Consider the following 24072-nt stretch of genomic DNA (forward strand, 5'->3'; position numbering starts at 1 on the left):
CAACAGTGCCTGTTACATTGTGTTCAGGTGGTGCCCGAGTCAGGGAGAAAAGCAAGCAGGGAGCAGGACTGTCAGTGGACTGAAAGGACCACCTGGCATAGAGAAAGACTGACAACGTGTTGGTGAGGTGTCATCTGTACTGCTGTCCCGTGTCACTGCCCATTCCAATTCCATGCCCTCCTGAGTCTTGTCCCTGAGCTACTTGCTTACTATATATTGAATAGGAAATGGTTTGCCTTAACCACTTTTGGACAGAAGATTTTCCCCCTTAATGACCAGGCCATTTTTTGCGATTCGGCACTGTTGCTTTTAACGGTCATGCGATGCTGTAGCCAAATTTATGGCCCTGCCCCCACACACAGCTCTTTTGGTGGTATTTGATGGCTTGTACAATTTTTATTTTGTGCTGTCAAAAACAAATATTTCTCACATAGGAAAAATCTTAACCAACCATAATTTATGGTGGAAGAGAGTTGGGGATTTTTTAGATGCCAAAAAAAAAAATATTACTACAACAAAGGAAAAAGACAGACATTGTTTTAATATTTCTCACTTTCTGCTATATAAAACATTCCCAAAAAAATGTAAAAAAATCAAATCTATCATTTTAGGCCAATTTGTATTCTGCGACATTTGATTAAAAACATCCCAATATGCGCATTTTGATTGCCAAAAAAGTTATCGCGTCTACAAACTAGGGGAGGATTTGTGAGTGGGACCCAGGATTGCTCACTGCGAACCGCTGTACAGGTAAGGAGATTTGCGGAAACCTGCTGCTGTATAACTGCAGGGGCTGGTCAGCAAGTGGTTAATATCCACCTTAAAATCACCATTGCATATTGAACTCGTTTGTAGCCCCAAGACTGAAATTTGCACTTTAATTCTTGTAACTTACAGAAATGCCAGTAAAAACCTGGCTGTTCCAGTAGATTTTGGGTGTAGTTTTATTAAATGTCAATCTGGTAGGTTGACAACACTGCACCAGACTATCATGGATAACACTACCGATTCCCACTCTTCATAGTTTATTTTTTCTGCCCAGCCCTCAGCAGACTAGGAAAATCTGCTTAGTTTACTGTTAAAAAATCTCAATTTTTGGTTTTTACTAGAACAGGAATAAATCTGCAAATCACTTCAGAGTCTGCTGAGGAAAGAGAAGGTGGGGAGGTTCTTGCCTACAATTGAGTGCATTCTACCCTCAAAAATAGACTCCAAAAAGGAGAAAATGGCTGCAGATACTGAAGTGGGGAACCAGAGGATAGGAGGGATGCCACCAGTGACTGCAGGCATTAAACCAATCCTACACCTGCCCTCAGACAAGCATTCTGGATCAGATAGCTACAAAAGGTCTTTCTACAAGCAGTTAGACAGCCTAGCTCCCATACTTAACATGGCTCTTAATGCCATTTCAAAAACATGTCAGATCTTAGGAAAAGCCAAATTAACCCCAATCAACGTGGACTTAATGGTTATAAACCCCTACACTTTAAACTTAATGCATTCCTTGCAATCAGTATTCCCCCCCCCCCCCCATGTTTACTTACCCAAACCTTTATTCGATCAAGCTCTGTACATTTTGCAGCTCTCCCCACTGCCTGATCCCACTGGCTTTGTGGCTGTGAAGTGCCCACATGGAAGATGGCTTTCTATTGGTGTACTTAGCAAAGGGGAGGAGTGAAAAGCACCAGCAGGGGACCTGAGGTTAGGGGGTGCTCCGTGCAATTCGCTGCATTACCTGTTAAGCATTTAGATTCACTTTAAAGATATGCTGTTTATTCTACCCTGACCAAGAGTTTTTCCTCACCAGTCAAAAAGAGTGGAGAACCAAAATAAAAATTCTGGTTGAAAAAAAAAAAAAAAAAAAAAAACACTTGACTGAAACTGATGGTTTTAATACAATTTTAGAAAGTGCATTATATGACTTATATGAATTTTAATTCTGAATTAGTCAGCAATTTACACCTTTTGGGGCTGCATATATGGTCAGCAGCCCCCCCCCCCCCCATTTGAAAAATGCAGTAACACATCCAAAATGCACCCATGTTGTGTTTAATGCACTTTGAGTCATGATCTATGGAATAAAAAAGCCTCCAATTCCTTCTTACAGGTTTGACTTTACGGTAACAATGGCAGACCCACATCAGGCCCAATGCCTGAAAATATTGCTATAGTTAAAAGGGTACCTAGTCAGAAACAAGGCTATTCCTTTCCAACCATGGTGTTTTGGTTTCCGAAAAGTCTGGTTGAACTAGAGAAATCAAAGTAAACTGGGATGCCTTCCCGCCAAAGACGCTGTGTCATGCGTTCCCTTAAACCTATACCCACTCCCAGAATCCTCTACGGCAAAATCTGCCTTCTGGGGTAGATACAGGCCTGAATGGGCCACTGATTGGGTTTCCTTCACTGCCCAATGAGACTCCTCTAATAGCGCCAGTGAGGAGACTCGCCTCAGCAGCCACACCTGGGAGACATGACAGTCCCACTGAAAATAATGGCCCTGCTGTAGGTAGCCAAAGCCCATTATGCTTTTACCCATCACCAACCCTGTAAGGTGCTACACTACCCAAGGTGAGATGTGGGTGCCTTACCCCAAGCATTAATGGGGGGGGGGCAAAGAACTGCACAAGTACAATGGTTTCCAAGAAGCTGTAAAACCTGGCAGTTTGAGGATCAATGGTAGAAAATCCCCCAATTCAGGTGTGCAAAGCTTAATGCATCATACCCAAAAAGGCTGCGATTGCTGCCAAAAAAGTGCTTAAGTAAATGATTTCAGTTCTTTAATAAATTTCTAAAATTAGGTTTTAGCCTTGTCATTATAGGGTACTGAGTAATACGCACACTTTTGTCTGCAACTGGAAGGTGAAGGGGTCTGAATACTTATGAATGCACTGATATTGCTTGCTGTAAACCTTAAAGCATCTTCTCTTGGCAAGACGTCCCATGTAGCTCCTATATTCTTAGGAATATCCAAAATTGTGCAGCATACTACAGTTGTCAAAGAAATATCTACATTACTTCATTTGAAAACTCAGCTATGTTACGCGGAACGCGAGTATAGTCCTCGAAAGAACTCACTAATGTGGAAACCTTGTTTACTGTGAACAAACTGGCGACATGAAAAACCAATCTAAAAATAGGCAAGCTGAAGTAACGTCAATATTAGTGTAACAGCTGGTAAAACAGGAACCCCAGCCATGTCCAGAAGTACCCTTTACTTCTAGCTATTCTTATTTATGCAAAGTATACAGTGATATGAAGGGCATTTTCATGAAGAGTCATTCCCTTGCCAACTGGCAGGCCTTCCTCATGTCACAATTAATTAGTTTCCTCAGAGGAGGACAGCGCTTTAAAGGAGACCATCAGCCTTCACTCCATACTCCACTTCCGCATCCTTAAGAAATAAATGTCAAGGATACATGCATTTTGGAGCAGCACAGAAATTCCAAAATCCTACTTGGCCACGCTGAATGAGATCTCAACATACAATTTTGGGTTACTCTGAAAGACTCCAGCGAATAGAAAAAGGGACTCGAGGCACAAACATGCTAAATGAGGCTGGTTTATAATGATGAAATGCAGGATCATTTATCACATTTATAGAGAAACTTTACAGAGCATCAATCATGTGTCAATAGGGGGGATTTGTTTGCACGATTCTTTATTTCCTTAACCACTTGCTGACCGCCGCACGACTATCTACGGCGGCGGTCAGCCCCTCACAGGCAAAGTGACGTAGGGCTACGTCACTAGCTTGTGAGGGTCTAGGGAGCGAGAGCGCCGCCGGTGCGCTCCCGCGTGGTCACGGACCCCCCTGCGTGTGACCGGCGGACCCGATGTCCGCCGGTCACTCAGCGATCGGCGGGGAGGGGGAGAAAGTCCGGCGGCTTGTGTAAACAAGCTGCCTGTCATTCTCCCCTGTGTATGAAGGATGATCATACGGTTCTACTATGTAGAACCGTTGATCACTCTTCATACATCTGATGTATGAAGCCACAGTCAATCACAGTAGAAAGCACGCCCCTAGGGACATAGCCCCTCCCTTTCAAAAAAGTTAACCCTTTCACTGCCAGTGTATTTTTACAGTAACAGTGCATATGTATAGCACTGAGCACTGATTACTGTAGAAATGTCACTGGTAACCCCAAAAGTGGCAAAAATGTCAGTCAAGGGTCCGATCTGTCCGCCGCAATGTTGCAGTACAAAAAAAAAAAAAAAAAAAAAAAAAAAAAAAAAATCGCAGATCGCCGCCATTACGCGTAAAAAAAACCAACAAAAATGACAAAAATCTTTCCCTTTGTTAGTAAACGCTAACTTTTGCGCAAACCAATCAAAATACGCTTTGTGATTTTTTTTACCAAACAGGTAGCATAAAACAAATTGGCTGAAAATGTTAATTTTTACATTTTTTTGGGGGGGAATTTCATATAAAAAATGTGAAAAATATTGCCATTTTTGCAAAATTTACGCTTTGTTTATAGCGCGTGATAAAAAAAAAAAAAAACGCACAGGTGATCAAATACCACCAAAAGAAAGCTCTGTGGGAAAAGGACGCCAAATTTGTTTAGATACAGCGTCGCACGACGCGCAATTGTCCGTTAAAGTCACGCAGTGCCGAATCGCAAAATAGCAGCCAAATCCTCTGGGGCTTACGTGGTTAAATGTATGGACTCTCAGAACCTTGTATGACTAGCATGTTTATTCAAGTTTGGGGATATGAAGACATTGCCCCCATGTGTAGATGACTTATTCCTTCATGATTGCCAAAGGTGATTGGAGCCATGATATGCTCTTGCTGCAGTTTATCCCCACTGGAGACAATTTCCATTACTGTCTGCACTGCTTGCCTGCAAGAGAGGAAGTGAGGAAAGCTACAGACCCAAAAAAATAAATAAAAGCCATAACAGAATGGGCAGCCAAGAGCAAGTGACCGCATTTTACAGATGCGGACTTACAGCAGTCTAACACTAACCTAGAGATGCCCATTTAAATCATCAGAGTCACTGCAGAACCAAATGTCAGATCTGTGCCTAAAGCACTAGATAAACAACCAGGGCACTAGAAAAAAGGTCACCAATGGCAGACCACACATCTCATTAGGTATCAAACACTTTCCCACTGACATCCATTGGGGCTTAGTCCACTCAATAGCAGTGTAAAAAGACAGATGAGCCCAAGTTTTGTTACTATTCTGATCCAAAACTCAGACTAGAAGGGTCAACCAGCTCCCCAAGTCTTTTGGTTGCCAAACCTTCAAGCTGAAAGGCCACTACGGGCCATACAGAGAGTCAACACCCACAGCACAGGAAACCCTTGACTCCCAACTGGACTTTCAGCAATTATAGGATACCCAATTGCCAAAACACTATGTAATAGTAAAGCACGAGGAAGGCACACATTTACATTTCTGGAAGGTTTATAATCATCTTGAGATTTAATTGTAACAAATTAGCTAGCATGGTTGTTGGCATTTTAAATTTAAAAGGGAAAACACCACATTTGCCAAGTGTTTTTTTAAAACACATTACAAGACCAGATTATACATTTATATCAGGTCATCGCATAATATTTCTCAAGTAAATCCCATTTAAAACAAACATGCAGCAGTCCCAACAAATCCATTGTAGATGTGGACGACACTTTCTATATTGGCGTATGACATTTGCTGCATGCCATAGCTTGGTTTCGAGGACAGGTATGCAAGTGTTAATTCCTGCTGAGAAGACACGATAGTGCCTGTACCACCTGACCAGATGCAATCCTTGTATGAATCACATTCAAGGACACTTGCAGTGTCTTCTAGCCAAGCATGCATCTAAAACATGCGCTTGGAACATACTCAGGTTATCACCGTGTCATTAACAGTCACTCAATGAGGCCCTGGTACAAGTATCAACTGAATGACATCCCATCCTGATGCCTTTACCGAGGAATGCTACTCAGGCCTTTCCAAGAACACCACTATTCATAGATGCCAAAGTTATAGTACTATAAAACAAGGGACAGAGGTATACCCAAGTTGATCATAAATAAGTGATTAGATAAAAAAAAAACACAACCTTTTACAAGCACTTTAGGTGGCACATGGATACATTCCAGGCAATCAATACAATTCAAGCAAAGGATAGCCGCTGTTGACAACCAAGCACAAAGGATAGTTGCTGTTGACAACCAAGCACAAAGGATAGTTGCTGTTGACAACCAAGCACAAAGTTAGATAAGTAAAGGAGGATTTTTATTGATTGCTACAGCTAATGTTGGGTGCTTCAATAAGCCCATCTATGCAAGAACCATTTTTCCTCATCAAGGTTCATTCATGTCAAGTTTTGATATATTACTAATGCATCTATTAAAGATGACCATGTGCTACTAGAATTATAGCCAATTACTGCTGACCCCTGCAAACCTGACATCCTTTAACTGATAAATCCAATCTGATGCAGACAGTTTACAGGTATCCTGACAGCAGCTGTATTAATACAACAGCCCAGCAGGTATACCTTTAGCATGCATGGAGGAATCTTAACGTGATATTTAAGTCAGACTTTATAACATGTTGCCTACCTGCTTTGTGCAGTGGTTTTGCACAGAGCAGCCCCAATACTCAAGTCCGCTGGTGCTCCTGGTCCCTTCCTCCTGCCAAGTGCCCCCATAGAAAGCAGCTTGCTATGGGGCACCTGGAGCAGGCTCACTTCTGAGCCACTGCTCAGTGTTTATTTAAACATGGAACACAGCTCAGCCCTGCCCTCTGGCTATGATCGACAGTAGCAGGAGCCAACCGAAGAGCCACTGCTCTTAGGCTGCATTCACACTTGAGCGTAGTGTTTTTACTGCCATTTTTTTAGGCAGGCATTGACATAAAAAATGCTGGTAATCAGCCCAAAAAGAAGCTCATGTACTTTTTCCAGCTACAGGCGTTAAAACGCTCAGATGTGAACAGGGGCCATTTAAATGAATGGGGATTTACTTGTTGGGCGTTTTGGAATGCTTTTTTTGAGCGTTTTTGGAGCCCAGGTGTGAATGGAGCCTTATGCACATTGCTAAATTGAGATAGGGCTTAGATTCCCCCCACCCCCCCCCCCCCTTCTATGAAAAACAAATTTACAAACACTTGATACTTACCTGCTCCATGCAGTGGTTTTGCATAGCGCAGCCTGGATTCTACTCTTCAAGTACCTGGCTGGAGCTCCTGGCCCCTCCCTCCTGTTTGGCACCCCACAGCAAGACACTTGCTATGGAGACACCTGAGCCACAGCTTAGTGTATCCATTCAGACATGGGCTGTGATTTGGCCCCACCCTCTGATGGCTAACTGAGTTTGAATGATAGCAGCAGGAGCCAATGGTGCAACTGCTATGCATTAGCCAATCAGGATGGAGAGTCCTTGACAGCTGAGGCACTTAGACATCGCTGGATGGAGATGGGGCTCAGGTTAAGTTTTAGAGAGGCTGTTGCACACAGGCTTTTTATCTTAAATGCATTAAAATATAAACCCTTCTGCCTTTACAACACATTTACGTACTGGGGGCTTGCTGCACAGTTTTACCTTCATGGATAAATACATGAAGGTAAAAACCCTCGACTTTACAACCACTTTAATTGGTTTCAGTTTGCAGGCTATATACTGTATGGCCACAGCTTAACCATTTCCAGCCCAAACCAATTCTCACTCCATGTAAACACCCATTTTTTTGCTGCAAAATTACTAAAAATCCCCACACTTTCTAGCAGATACCCTAGGGAATAAAATGGCAGTCAATGCAACTTGTCACAGGTATTGCACAGCGATTTTTCAAATGTGTTTTTTTGGGGGGGGGGGGGGATTTCATGAATACCAAAAGTAAACCCTTTGTATAATGTGAAGGAGGTTACGCAGAGTAGATACCCAACATGTCACTTTAACCCACTTGCCATCTGGTCCATTTTTGATACTTTTCTCCTACATGTACAAATCTACATTGCTGAAAATGTTTGGGTTCCAAGTAATTTTCTATCAGAGACCTCATAGAATCAAATGGTGGGTGCTGCAAACTCACTTTGCGCAGTAGTTTTTTAAACGCAATTATTGAATAAGATTTAATGAATAAAAAAACTCACTAAAGTGAACCCAATTTTTTTAGAATGTGAAAGATGTTACACCAAGTAAATAGATAACCAACATGTCCCGCTTTAAAATTGTGTCTGCCTGCAGAAAACAGTGCTTCAACACATCTATGGGGACTTTAACGCCTTTACAGGTTACCAGTTTAGAGTGGCGCAGGTGGACCGATGCTAGAATTACTGCTCTCGCTTTAAGGTTTAATACCACATGTGTTGTGTGATCACTGTTTTACATAAGCGTAACATGCGTTCAAGCACGGTGGTGCTTTTCCCACACTTGCCATCACAAGGGATTAACATCCCTTGTGACAGCATGGGTCATGCCAGGTCCTCTTTATGGAAAGATTTAGGGGTCTATTAGACCCCAAATCTCTCCTGGCCTCCCATGCAGCTGATCAGACACAGATCAGTCTGATTGGCTGCTTTCCTGGCCACTGGTGGCCAGATAAAAAACAAGGGGTGGAACTAGAAGTATTGAACTACTTGTCACTCCTAGTTTTCAGGGTTACAGAGTTGGGGATGCCAGCGCAGCCATCGCCCGCAGGTGTGATAGAGTGGCTAATTAGCCACTGAGATCATTCATGCAAAAAAGATCGCCGACTGAAAAGATCCATACCAGGATGATGTCTGTGGGTGCAGGCAATACCCCAGCATAACCGCTGAAACACAAGGACGTCCATGTGTTGGGTGGCAAGTGGACACACACAAGTCGGTATTTTGATGGTAAAAATGGATTTTTGTAAAATCTTACCGTAAAATCCTTTTCTCTTAGCTCATCGACAGACGTAGTCCTCGGTGATACACCACCTTCGGGTTATGTTACCTCCGCAGGAGCAGGACTAGACAGGAAATTAAAAAAGCTCTGGCCACACCCTAGGGGCAGTCCCAGAGGGTATATCCTCTCTCTCTGCCTCAGCAAATCAGTTATGTGAAAAAGCAGTGCTTAGAGAATTTAACCCAACCCAACTCCAAAACAGAGGGGCGGGGACTAAGTCTGTCGATGAGCTAAGAGAAAAGGATTTTACGGTAAGATTTTACAAAAATCCATTTTTCTCTAGCGCTCATCGACAGACGTAGTCCTCGGTGATACACCACCTTCGGGACGTCCCAGAGCAGTATCACAACTGAGGGGTCGGAAAATGGAAATCAAATCCCAATCTAGAAGGCCCAACCGGTGCCAACTAGATGTTTACAATGCTCATCCTTAATGATGAGACTCAACCAAAAAAGAGAAAACAATTTTTTTTTTTTTTTTTTCTTTTCAAACAGAAAAAAACCCTCGAGGTAGACCACCGGTCTCCTCAAATTGCGGCCTGCAAAACCTTGCGGCCAAATGAGGCATCCGCCGATGCCGTCACATCAATTTTATAGAATTTTGTAAAGGTATGTACCGACGACCAGGTGGCCGCCTTACATACCTGGACCACTGACGCCTGATGGCGAAAGGCCCAAGAAGTACTGAGCGCTCGAGTGGAGTGCGCCCTAACAGGGAACGGAGGACTCTGACCCTTAATAGAATAAGCCTGTACCACCGTTTGTCTAATCCATTTGGCAATGGTCGCGGCAGATGCAGGCAAACCCTTTCTGGGGCCATCCGTGATCACAAAAAGTGAATCCATCTTACGGAATGATTCCGTAGCTTTCAGGTATACCCTGATTGCCCGAACCACATCTAAGGAATGCAACGCATGTTCCCGATGATGCTTGGGCTGAGGACACAAGGAAGGTAGTACAATATCTTCATTCAGATGAAAATCTGAAACCACCTTGGGAAGAAAAGATGGCTTAGGATGAAGTACTACCTTATCCCTATGAATCACTAGGTATGGTGACTGGCATGATAATGCAGCCAGTTCTGACACCCTGCGAGCAGAAGTAATAGCCACCAAGAAGGCCACCTTCTGGGATAGAGTAAGCAAGGGAATCTCCCTGATGTTTTCAAAGGGAGGTTTCTGTAGAACCGACAAAACCAAATTAAGATCCCAGGGCGGTAAGGGCGCGCGGACTGGAGGAGCCAGGTGCCGCACCCCCTGGATGAAATTCCGCACCAAGGATTTGGTAGCTAAAGGCTTCTGAAAGAAGATTGCTAATGCTGAAACTTGACCCTTGATGGTGCTCAAGGCTAGCTTCTGCTCAACCCCTTGTTGCAAAAAGGCCAATATTCGAGTCACCGAATAGGTCCGTGGAGGAAATCCTAAAGATTCGCACCACGCAATATAAGTCTTCCATGTGTGATAATAGACTTTGCTGGAAGTCGCTTTCCTTGCTTTAATAAGGGTAGGAATGACTGAAGCTGACAAACCTCTGTCCTTCAGTACTTGGGTCTCAATGGCCAGGCCATTAAAACCAGCGACTGTAAAGCACGAAGGTAAATTGGTTTAAGAAAAAATTCTTGCCAGGACCTAAGATCCCAGCAAGGTGTCTAGGTCCTTACTCCTAACTAGACAGAAAATAACTGATTTGCTGAGGCAGAGAGAGAGGATATACCCTCTGGGACTGCCCCTAGGGTGTGGCCAGAGCTTTTTTAATTTCCTGTCTAGTCCTGCTCCTGCGGAGGTAACATAACCCGAAGGTGGTGTATCACCGAGGACTACGTCTGTCGATGAGCGCTAGAGAAATACCTGTTATGGCAGCAGATAATTTTGACATGGCCAGCGGTCCTCTCACACAAGTAGTCCCAGCGGCCGATTGCACGAGCGTGCACCCCCAGAAGTGGCTTCCTATAGTGCCAACAGTTGCTGAGGAGCCAAAAGCGCTGGCAGAGGCCATTGCACAGAGCAGAGAAGTATCAACTAAAAAAAAAAAAAAAAAAAAAAAACTTTACAACTGCTTTACTTATGAATAGGACCTACAATGCCAGCTCACTTTCAAAAAACAGGGCACTGCACTAGCCCTGCAAAATATACAAGGGGAAAAAAATAAATCTGCAGTAATATACATGCCTTAAAGTAAAACTATGAAAAGACAGTGGACATTCCAGTGTTACACATTACTAAAAAGCAGCATATGAGCCCTCACTGGCCTATCTAGCTGCAGGCATTATGGCATTATGGAACAATTTATCCACAACCTTCACAGCAGCAATGAGATTGTTCTTTACATCTTATTTCACCCTGCTCCCCCTCCAAACAGGGGCACAGCCTTCTACTCTTCAATATAAACTAGTAACTCCCTTTGACTGTATAGAAACTGAACATATGGGCTATGGCTCACCAGCTTATGCAAATTCCTTCGAGGCAGTGATATTTCCAGAGCTTACCATTCCTTCACGGGGCAGTGATATTTCCAGAGCTTACCATCCCACTTTGAAAGAATTATGGATCTCGTGTCATTTCAGTCCTATCCAGATTGCATGCTGGTGTGTTGGGTCAGAGTGCTGGTCTAGTATGATTTGAGGGCCTCCATCCCAGGGAGGCCAAACCACACACTAGCACGGGCAAGTAGGGCCACAACAAGTTTCCCAAAATTGCCATTGTCCTGCAATTCTTTGCAACTGTTGGTGCATCTGTTATCACACTAGTGTGAACAAGACATCTACCCCTGCCTGCCAACACTTAGTGCCATGGGTGCTTGTGTAGAGGAGATTACAGTATGTTCAAATTAATTTACTTATGCATCCAAGAATACTTTGAAAACCCAGGTATTACCTTGTGACCTGTGCAGAGAACAGCTGTGGGAGGGACCCAGCAGGCTCCACCCACTACTAGCCATCCACCGAAACTACAGAAAGCAGAGACCAGACCAGTCACCATGCACAAGGAGAGCTGGTGTGGCAGTCTTCAGGCTCCATTCACACCTGAGCGTATTGTTTTTGGGCATTTTTCAGGCAGGTATTGACGTTAACAAAAGCACTTGTAATCTGCCAAAAAGAAGCCCATGTACTTTTGCTTCAGGGGACAAAATGCACAGATGTGAACAGGGGCCATTGAAATGAATGGAATTTTGCTTGTTGGGTGTTTTGAGACTTCCGAGATGAGCGTTATGAGTTGAATTACACTTACCAGGTGTGAACACGGCCTTAAAAGGAAACTTCTGCACAGAGGCAAGGTTTCACACTAGATTAAACATTAAAGTTCACTTTTACAAAAAAAAAATAAAATGCGTTAAGTGCTTTTATGTTATTTCATGGGAGCCTGTAAAGAATTGCACCAGTGAGCAGATCACTGGTGCCATGTCAGTATATCTGCTCGGTTGTATCTACTATGAGAAAGCCGACACTGACAGGAAGAATCAATGAACTACATGCCAACAGCCGCCAAGTCTGTCGGGACTTGCAGTTTTTTTATTGTGACACAGCCACTTATGTTGCGACAGCTAGCAGGGTGAGAAGATATATGCTAGTAGTCAAAGTGAGGGATGGGGGGGGTTAGCAGGGGCCAGTCCTTTCATAACATTAAACACCCTGAATATGGGTATAACATGATAAAAGGTGAAATTCTTTAATGCACAAAGCATACGAGTCAAGAACATTAGACAAAGTGCTTATCCAAAGCTTTAGCTTTAATACATGTCTCTGCAGTCACTGAGTTTAATACCTCTAGACTTCTGTTACTTGCCAGGTATTGTATAAATCACACTTTACAATGCTGTCTTCAGATAGCAAGTTCAGAGGGCTCCAGGTAGGAAAGTGGCAACATTAAAGCAGTTCAGTCTCTTCCCCCCTCCAATTAAGAAAAAAGTGGCATTGTCTGGTGACAAAAACTAATCTCATTTTAGTCAAGACTGACTAAAACCAAATCTAAAAATTGGACATCAAAATTAAGACTGCGCTATCACACAAGAATAATAAGTAGGGGGCATCTAAGCTGCTAAAAAAAAAAAAAGTTCTTAACTAGCCACCCAGCCTATAGCAAAATGATGGCTAGGAAGTGGCTCTCATCCTGACTAGGTGACATATGATATCCTGTCAGAATGCATAAGCTGTCACATGACCAATCCGAGTCCTGGTTTGCAGCTGGTACCATGTGACTGCCGAGACGTACAACAGCGGGTCATATGAGAGTTGTACACAATGGCTTCCTTTCAAGTCATGTTCACACAGACGATGAAAGACTGCACTCCAACTTGAAACTATATGGTTTGTTGATCAAGACGACAAGAAATGTTGTACAGAGACAAGACCAAGGTTAACACGTTTCACGGCGTTAGATCCGCTTAGTCATAACCATGAAAAATGCAAGTGGAATAGCTGCTCAAATAGTATCCAAACACCTGAAAACTAAACACAACAGGCAGCATTGTCAATTAACCACTTGCTGACCAGTCACATTGACTGTACTGCGGCAAAGTGGTTCGTTATCGTCCAGCGACGTAGACCTACATCGCTGGACTCCTGTAGGCGCGCTCCTGCTGTTTTAAGTCACAGCGAGAGCCGGGCCAGGGGAGGAGCGGCGGTGATCGCAGCTGCTGTTCCCCGGTCGGGGAATCGAGTTTGGAGATCGGCCGCTTGTGTAAACAGAGCAGGCGGATCTCCTCAGTGACAAGGAGTGACAGATTGCAGGGCTCAGCATAACTGAACCTGCGATCTGTCCTTGTGTCACTCAGTCACCTCCCTCCCACATGTTAGTAAGCACCAGGCATACATTAACCCCTCCCTCCAATAAAATTAACCCCTTCCCTGCCAGTGTCATTTTTACAGTACCAGTGCGTATATATAGCACCGATTACTGCAGTAATGTCACTTGTACCCCCAAAAGTGTCAAAAATGTCAGTCAAGGGTCCGATCTGTCCGCCACAGTCCCGTAAAAAAAAAAATTGCAGATTGCCGCCATTATGCGTTAAAAAAACACCAAAAATGACAGAAATCTTTCCCTTAGTAAACGCAATAACTTGTGCAAACCAATCAAAATACGCTTATTGTGATTTTTTTACCAAACATAGGTAGCAGAAAACAAATTGGCCAAAAAAAAAAAATTTAGATTTTTACATTTTCTTGGGGGGAATTTCATATAAAAAAAAAGTTAAAAATATTGTTTTTTCAAAATAAACGCTCTTTTTTGTTTATAGCGCAAAAAGTAAAAATTGCACAGGTGATCAAATACCACCAAAAGAAAGCTCTATTTGTGGGAAAAAAAAAAGACGTAAATTTTGTTTGGGTACAGCGTCGCACGGCTGCGCAATTGTCAGTTAAAGTCGCACAGTGCCGAATAGCAAAAAGTGGCCTGGACGTAGAGACAGCAAAATCCACCGGTGGTAAAGAAACTAAACAATGCACATTATTGCATGAGCATTACTCTGACCAACACAAGAACCACACATGAAATGTATAAGGAAAAGGAAATTCAATTATATATTGTATAGTCCCCTGTGATTTCATATGGACAAATGGGGGGGGGGGGGGGGGGTGTAAGGATTATTTAAGGAAAAGAATCTTCAAATAAAACCAAAAATTTCAGATACACCATAGTTTGTGGACTCCCAAGGCTGGGCTTCACACTTGTGTTATCAGACATTGCATATGATTCACCGCATTGCTGTGCAGATCACATGCAAAGTCCGTACAATGTGAACTCACATTCCATTTACACAAATATGGTGCAGGACTCTGGTCTGCACTAGAATTGGTTTGTATAGGTGTTTTACACTTATGCGATCCGATTCCTGCACCATTTGACAGTTTGCACTGTGAACCGATCTGGGGGGTTTCGTTAACCTTACATTGACAACCCCAGCGGTTCAGATATCAGTGTGAACCAGAGTGAGATTCAGGTGTAATGGGGGAATCAGCACTGAATCAAAGGGTTTCCGCAAGGCACCAGTGTAAACTGAGACTAAACACTGTTTGCGTTGTCACAGAAGAAATGCAGAATACATTTTGGGTTAAATTTATGAAGAAAGTTAATTTGTATCTGTATTCTGATCTAACATTTTTGCAAAGAAATTGTCAAAAACTCACTGATTTAGCAAAAAAAAAACCCAGCGTGATTTACTACCAAAAGAAAGCTCCATTTGTGTGAATAGGCTAACAATTTAGTTTGGGTACAGTGTTGCACAAAAATTAGCCTGGGCGGGGTAAAAGTACCAGCTATTGAACTGGTTAATATTTAATTTTGATAGTTCAAATATGTGCAATGGCATTACAGCCAATATATACAGTTTTGTTTTTATATTGTTTAAAGTATAACTGTCAAAATTGTCAATAATTATTTCTTTGGAGATTAATTCAACTAAGCCCTGGTTCACACTGATTTGCTCCAACTTAGAGCCCCTATTGAAGTTGTGCCTATTTATTGCAATGGAATTGTTCTAATAGGTGCAACTTGAGTCGCTCTGACTAAGAAAAAGATTCCTGCACTACTTTTGGTCTAACTTGGCACAACTTGCGTTGACTCCATGCTGAAGTCATGCTGGGATGTCGGTGAGAAAGTTGCAACAGTGTAAACTGGGCCTAAAAAAAAAAATGGCATTTTACCCGAGACTGACAAACCAAAAAGGTAATACTAAAGAGTCTGCAGCTACAAATACCACAGCTGACTTAATTTGGGTGGGGCACAACAAGATTTCTGGGGAGCAGATAACTGCGTGATTTTAGCTTGCTTAGTGCCAGTTCACACACTTGTGCAGATGCGGAGATCGCATGCAATTCGGAGCCCAGTGCTCCTTCATTACATGCGATCTCATGTGCGGTGCGAATTTCATCCATACATTTTGTATGGCTGAATTTGCACTGCATCTGTAGCCGCACATGAAGCGCTTCAATCGGATTGCACAGTGGTTCACACTTGTGTGATCCGATTCTGTGCCAACTGGCAGATCGCACTGCGATATGCATACGCAACTAGGCGTGTCGTTAACTTTTAATTGACACCCCCTGCATATTGCATATGGCAGTGTAATCTGCCAGATGTGTGGATGCCATATGGGAACACGCTGCATATTTGCAGCGTTCCCGCATAGCACAAGTGTGAACTGGCACTTACGGTCTTTTTGTAGGTCATGTGAAAAAAAAATGCAACACAGGTGCATTTTTTTATGCATTACTGCTGTATTTTCAATGGGGATGAATGTTTTGGGGCAGTTGCCAAAAATTTAGCAATAAATTCATATTACATTAAAAAGTATGTCATTTTTGTGTACCACATTGCAGTTAGCAAGTCGTTTACCAGGATTATGGCTGACGATATTGGTATCGTTTACAGCTGGCTCGTGTGAGCCGTTGGAAAGCTTTCATAGCCCCGTACTGCCACTTGTCAGTAGAGGCTTATTTCCACCAGCTGGTCACAGAGGCAATAAAAGACTAGATTGTCTTTGATCGCCTCTATGGCACTGGCCAAAGACTGTCTTAGTTATTTTTAAGCTAAAAAAACACCTGACTTTACCACTTTAATCTTTTCAGCCCCAGAAGGTTTACCCACTTTATGACCAGGTCTTTTTTTCAATATGGCACTGCATTTCTGTCCAGCAATCTGGACACTACCAAAACAAAATTGATGTCCTTTCCCCCCCCCCCCCCCCCAAAAGCTCTTTTGGTGTATGCGATCACCTCCGCTGAAAAAATATTTCACTTTATGCTATAAAACATCCAAGTAAAAAAAAAAAAAAAACAACTTATTCATCAATTTAGGCCAATATATTCTGCTACATTTTTGTTAAAATAAAATCCCAATAAGGGTATATTGAATGGTTTTGCACAAAAGATATAGCATCAATAAGCCATGGGATATAACAATTACATTTTTTTAGTAATGGCAGTGATCAGCAATTTAACAGGACTGCGACATTGCAGCAGAAAAATCTTGACACCAAGTGACACTTTTCAGGTACTAGTGACACCAATACAGTGATCACTGCTAAAAATGCACTGTCACTACTAATGACATGGGAAGGAGTTAACAGCAATTAAAGGGTTAGAAAGCACTCCCTAGGAGCACATTTAACTGGGGAAGAAAGATCTGTGTTCGTTTTTAGCAGAAAAATTTCCCATCTTCCCCTCACAGAACGGCGATCTGCCTTGTTACATAGGTAGACTGCCATTCCACCTCTTCGGAGAATGATGGCCAGCAAACATCGGGTCTGCTGATTGGTTCCCACTGTGTCCAATCACAGCGGGAGTGAGTTGCCGGCAAGGCGTGCCCCAGACCCACTGCACGAAATCATATACAAGTACATAATTTGGCGCAGGGGACCGCCCTTCCACAGTATATTTGCATGGGGCGGTATGAAAGGTGTTAAAGTGGTTGTAATTCAGGTTTATCCTAATTCATTCTTTGCATTAAGATAAAATATTTCTTCTGTGTGCCTGCCCCCCCAGTAGTTACCTCAGATGATCCAGTAATGATGCAAAAGTGTCTTGGGTGCTAGAGACTTCCTCCTGATTGGAGGAGATGGCATTACAGCACCATTGGCTCCTGCTGTCAACTTCAGTGAGCCAATCAGAAGAGGGGGTGGGGCCTGGCCACAAGGAGCTGCAGCTCTGGTGCCTCCATAGCCATCTGTTTGCTGTGGGGGGCACTAAACAGGAGGGAGGGTCCAGGAGAGCTTAACAGGGACGCAAGGATGAGGATATGGGCCACTCTGCAAAGCCATTGCACGGAGCAGTCAAGTATATCTTTTGGTAAAAAAAAAAAAAAAAAAAAAAAAGAAAAAAAGAAGTTCTACAGTCACCCCAAGCCTACCAAACCACATCTTTCACTTCTAGCAAGATACAATGCATTTTTCTCCATTCAAAAAAAAAAAAAAAAAAAAAAAAGGAAAAGATGCAAACAAACAGGGCAGGCTATACAATGACTGATCACACTTGCGCAGTCAGTGCCGGTTCACACTCTTGCGAGTGCGGCGATCGCATGTAATATCTTAGCGCACTGCTCCTTCATTACATGCGATCGGCTGTGCCGTGCCAATTCAGCCATACACTTTGTATGGCTAAAATCGCACATGACCCTTTTTTTCAGCCGCATCAGGATCGGATTGCACAGTGGTTCACACTTGTGCGATCTGATCCTGTGCGAACTGTAAGATCGCACTGCGATGTGATCAAACTGGGGGTGTCGTTAACATTTCATTGACACCCCCAGCGTATCACATATGGCAGTATGAACTGCCAGGGGTGCGTTTGCGATGTGGGAACAGGCTGCGAATTTGCAGCCTTCCCGCATCGCATAAGTGTGACCCGGCACTCAGGAACGCTCACATGCAAAACATTTCTTTAGCGGACATGCAGGAGTGCCATTAATTCATTGGATTCAGGGACTTTCCCGCAATTCTGTAGGAATGGACAGCCAGCACACTAGCCTGATAGGCTATTACAGGCCATCAGTGATCTTGCTGTCTCGTTAGTACAAGCCCCAGATCTGTCAACAGCTTGGTCTGTGTTGGAGAATGCTGTGCAGCATGCTCTCAGCACAAACCGCAATACATATTGTGTGGCCCCATTGATAAAGGTCCACATACCTACACTCAGGTGTAGATCAAGGTAAACATGCAGTACATCTCATCTATTTGTATACTCCCAATCTGTGAGGGCAGAGGAGGGATCTAGACCCCCCCCCAGACTGCTCTATAAAAAAAAAAAAAAGTACCTATCACATACCTATTGCTGTCATGAGGGATGTTTAACCCCTTGGAACCCAAGCCTTTTTATGACATGTTGCTTACATGTTTAAAAAAAAAAAAAAAACAGTTTTTTGCTAGAACATTACTTGAAACCCCCCAAACTTTATTTTAGCAGAGACCCTAGAGAATAAAATGTTGATTGTTACAATATTTTATGTCACACGGTATTTGCGCAATGGTCTTTCAAATGCATTTTTACACTTCATGAAAAAAAAAAAGCCCCATTTTTTTGTATAATGTGAAAGATGTTATGCTATGTAAATAGATACCCAGCATGCCATGCTGTAAAATTGCGCACACTAGTGGAATGGCGACAATCAGTACCTAAAGTTCTCCATAGGCAACACTTTAAAAATTTACCGGTTACTATTTAGAGTTACAGAGGGGATCATGTGCTAGTTATTGCTCTTGCTCCAACAGCAGCAATACCTCACATGTGGTTTGCACACTGTTTACATATGCAGATCAGACTTGCTTATGCATTTCGCTTCTGCGCACGAGCATGGAACACTTAATTTTTTTGATCACTTATTGCTGTCACAAGGCATGTAAACAACCCTTGTAACAGGCAGAGACAGGTGCACTTTATGGAGGGATTCAGGGCCTAAAAGACCAAATAACTCCTTTGCACTTAGGTTTTGAATGCAGTCTTTAAATTTGGCACCAGTACCCAAGTGCTGTCATGACATTGCTTCTTGGATTTCTTTTTATATTGGAGACCTGATCAGCACTGAATGAGGCTTTGTTCAGGTCTACAGCCAGCCAATGAGCCAGCTGGTTGCTTGGGTCTCCCGGTGGGAAGGGAGCCCCTCTGCTGCTCCTTGTAATGAAAGCCAAGCGGCTGAGCCAGATCTGTTGCCATTACAAGAAAGCCAACCTTGGGCTCTAAACAACAGTACCAGGATGATACCTCTAGCTGCAGACATCACTTTCAAGCCAAGACTGCATATTTGCATTAAGTTTTTTTGCAACAGGGGTTAAAGAGTGTAAAAGTATTTTTTTTTTTTTAAATGTTAAAGTGGCCTCCCCATCCAAAGGCACACGTCGATCCCACACGTGAGGCATCACTGCAAACATCATGGGCAATAATTCTAGCACCAGACTTGTGTAAATCTAAAGGGGTACTTTTAATGGCTTTCAACAGCTTGCCAACCACATAACTTAGTTATATGACAGCAGAGCGGCTTTTGCATTAGATCACATACCTAGTGTGTGAGCCAGCACATCTGGAGGCGCGTGCGCAGGTGCTGTGGTTTTACACCGCACAAGCTGATCAGCAGGTGCCAGACAATATTTGTTCGCCGGCACCTGCTGACTGGCAAGGAGGGGGGACAGAACAGATCTGCCAATGTAAAGAAGGCAGAGCTTTCTAACAGGGGAAAGGCATCGATTGTGTCCCTGTAAAAGCAGCACAAAGTTTACACAAACACTGGTTAGGCACACATTTAACCCTTTGAATGTTTGATGTTTAACCCCTTCCCAGCCAGTGATTAGATCAGTGACGGTGCATATTTTTAGCACCAATCACTATTCATTGGTTCCCACAAAATTTCAGTGGGTGTCAAGACTATTTACCACAATATCACAGTCCCTACAAGTCACTGACTGCCATTGCGAGAAAAATTATATCCCATTTTTTGTAAATGCTTTCACTTTTGCACAATCCATTAAATTTAAGCCAGTATGTATTCTGCTACGTATTTAAAATAAAAATATCCCGATACACCTATATTGATTGAAGAAGTTGGATTTAAATTGTTTTATGGGATAGGCTTTAAAGCGGAAAGTAAATAGGTTTTCAAAATTGCCAGTCTGTTTATAGCGCAAAAAAAAAAAAGTCAGTTAAACAAGTGTGCTGGTCATGAAGGGGGGGGGTGTAAATCTGGATGTCAAGTGGCTAAAGTATTGCCTATGTGCACAATTTTAAAGCGCAACAGAGTTGGTTTATTAACTTGGCATGACATCTTCAATTATATAGTTTTAGCATAAAAATGTAAAAAGTACATTTAACCAAAAACCACTGCGCAAATACCATGTGACAATACAAAACAGGGTCAATTTTTCTAGCAAAAAATACTGATTGTAAACAAAGTGCCAGGAAATGCCTGGGGGCAAGAGGTTAAAAAGAAGTTAAATGCTGGGAAGGTTGGAGAGATGAACTGCATATGCCAGGGGACGGCAACCTACAGCCTGTAACCGCTAAATGTCTGATCTGTCAGTGCACATGATGAATTCATGTGCACCTGGCCTGCGAACATTTTACCAACTCGCGCCCGCGATATAGCCAAAGACTGCTACAGCGCAGGCCTTAACTGCCGGTAGGGTATCCATGTACTTCCTCCTGGAAACATGCTCCCCATGGGCACATTAGGGAAAATCTGTGATGGCCCTGTCACTTGGACACAGCCAATCACAGATTGTGGTAAATGGCTAATCACAGCAATCCAATGAGAGATGATCTGAAATGTAAACATCAGATAATCTCATTGACGGCGCCTCTGACATGTGTGAGGAGGGAGAGCGATAGAGCAGAGTGTTTTGTCCTTGCCAAAAGGGTATCAGTACCACTGCATTTGCAACTATTCTGTTATTAACCACTTTAAGACTGGGATTTGCCCCCTTCCTGAACAGGCCCTATTTTGCGATTCGGCACTGTGTTACTTTAACGGACAATTGCGCGGTTGTGCGACGCTGTACAAATATGTCCTTTTTTTCCCCCACAAATAGAATTCTTTTGGTGGTCTTTGATCACCCGTGAGTTTTATTTTTTGCGCTATAAACAAAATATATAATTTCTCACATACTGCTATACGACAAAAAAAAAAAAAAAATCTTAAAAAACTTTAGGCCAATTTGTTTTCTGCTACATTTTTAGAAAAGAAAAAATTGAAATAAGCGCATTTTGATTGGTTTGGGCAAAGGTTATTGCATCTACCAACTACTGGAAAGATTGTCATTGTCATTTTTATGGGGTTTTTTTACTAGTAATGGCGACATTACGGTGGACAGATCGGACCCCTGACTGACATATGACACTTTTGGGGGGGGGACCAGTGACATTACAGTAATCAGTGCTAAAAATATGCACTGTTACTGTAATGACATTGGCAGATGGGTGATCAAGAGGTTAAATGTGAGCCTAGGGGAGTGAAGCTTCTGAAATGACCATAGAGACATGTGATCCTATATAGAAGGATCACATGGGGTCTATGATCATTGCAGGGAGAAGAACGGTCAGCTGTGTTTACATCAGCTGACCATTCTCTCTCAGCGGGGAACAATCGTGGGTGTCAGTCGGCAATCAGAGCCACCTACCCGCTGCATCGGCTTACCCGCTGACGAGCGGGGGCGGAGTGCGCCTCCAGCAGCACGTACCCACCAACTAGCCTGATGTATGCGTGCGAGGTACACCTACAGTGATTTGCCTGGGAGCGGCAGCCTGCCGCCATATAACTGCGGTGGGCAGTCGGCAACTAGTTGTCTAAGTGTAAATATTATTTAAAATTTCTTGTATTTTGTTGATTAATATTATGCAACGGGATAGGGATCATGGCACTGCTATAAAGCGAACCATCTTTATGTGCAGCAGGGCAGTTTTCACTTCATCACGCCAGCATCAGTGGCTGGGTGTCAAGGAGGGGTCCGGAGACATGCTGGAGCTGCATGAGAGCAATGGAGAGGGTGAGTAAGATGAACAAACGAATCACTGCAAGGAAGGGGGTGGGAGGAGGGTGCTTGAGCACCTGCCCCTTGATGCCCAAAGTGCCCTTTTGTCAAGGCAGACATCCCCAAGTTGGCGAAGTGCGGGAGTCTCCAGAATTTGGGCTGCAGCTCCCTGACACAAGCAAGTGCCACATGATGTCCTAGCTGCCAGCATATTCCCAAGTCAGAATGGACCTGATGCTTCCTGTTATAGTCCCAGCTCCATCCTGTCAAATGTGGAGCGATATCAAATTTACTCCGCCTGTGAGGAGAGATACTGCATGCTTCCTCCAGTGCCACTCCACATACTCTGGCGTTGGTGGGTCTCAGGAGCCAGCATTTCCCACCAGCAGTACCTTTATTCTATATAACAGAAAAAGTTTTAAAGTTGGCACAACTTAAGACATAATATTGTTAAACTTTGTCTTGTTTCTTTTTCAAAGCCGCATCACAGCATTTTTCTGCCCTATCAATACACATCAGCAAGGAATGCGTCAATACATTGCTGTAGTGATATTTTGAGCACAGCTCCATTTAAAGCCCTGTTCCACGTGCCCCTTTTATACTTTTGAGCACCTGCCCCTCCAAAGGTATCTGCACGGCCTTGGTGGGAGACCCTGCAGAGATGCCAGAGCCTCGAGGGAGTTAAACCACATGCTCCCTCAGGGTGAACTGGCTTTGTATTAGTGAAGCACCTTAAAGTGAGGTAAACCTGTACTATTACAGTGTTTTGTGATCTTCATTTATTAACAGGTAAACGCAGCCCTCCATGCATTCATATAAAGTAAATCCGGCCCTTAAGTGAAAAAAGCTTGCCGATATGCCTTCACTTGATCTACACGAACCCCACCTGCTGAGCATACGCAGCCTCACAGAAGTGGAAGTGAACTATTGATCTGCCCGAAAAATACCCTCCGCTCGCAAGTTTTCGGCTGATGATTGAATGGTGTCCATCCTACCCAGAGACTTGCCAGTGCTCAACCACTCAATTTTCTGTAGTGCCTAAATAGAACTAGGAGAGCTCCAGGAACCCAGAAAGTGTCACAGGAAAGCTCTGATTTTGATTTTTCTTCACTTAGGCTCCGTTCACATCTAGGCGTTTTGGGGCATTTTTCTGCTCTAGGATCAGCTCTCAAAACGCCCAACAAGACAAATCCTATTCATTTCAATGGCCCCTGTTCACATCTGAGCGTTTTGACGCTGTTTACAAAACGCCCAACGCTCAAAAAAGTACATGAGCTTCTTTTTGGGCAGATTACAGGCGTTTTCCATTGATCTCTATTCAATCTAAAAACGCCTGCACAAAAATCGCGGTAAAAAACGCCACAAAAATCGCGGTAAAATACGCGCGAAAAACGCTACGCTCAGGTGTGAATGTAGCCTTAGACATTCCAACATTGAATGAAAACCAAAATTAAGTGTTACTTCAATACATTTATATGGGATTGTAGGATTCTCTCCCCCCCCCCCTTTTTTTGTTGAACTGTATGGCCTTGCATCTTTTCAGCCAGACTTATGTAAATAAGTTCATTCTTCCATTTACTTCCCTTTAAAGGACATCAGAATAAAATGCTCTTATACATGGGTGAAGCACAGGATGGGATTATACTTTCCCTTTAAGCAAGCCTTAATAGCTGAATACCAGATAAAGTAAAGAAAAACTAAGTTAAACAAATGCAGCCATTGTATCCAAGAACTGGTAAGGTGCAATATAAAAAGGTTT

Source organism: Pelophylax lessonae (assembly GCF_965119305.1).
Source record: "Pelophylax lessonae genome assembly, chromosome: 3".
Lineage (NCBI taxonomy): Eukaryota > Metazoa > Chordata > Amphibia > Anura > Ranidae > Pelophylax > Pelophylax lessonae.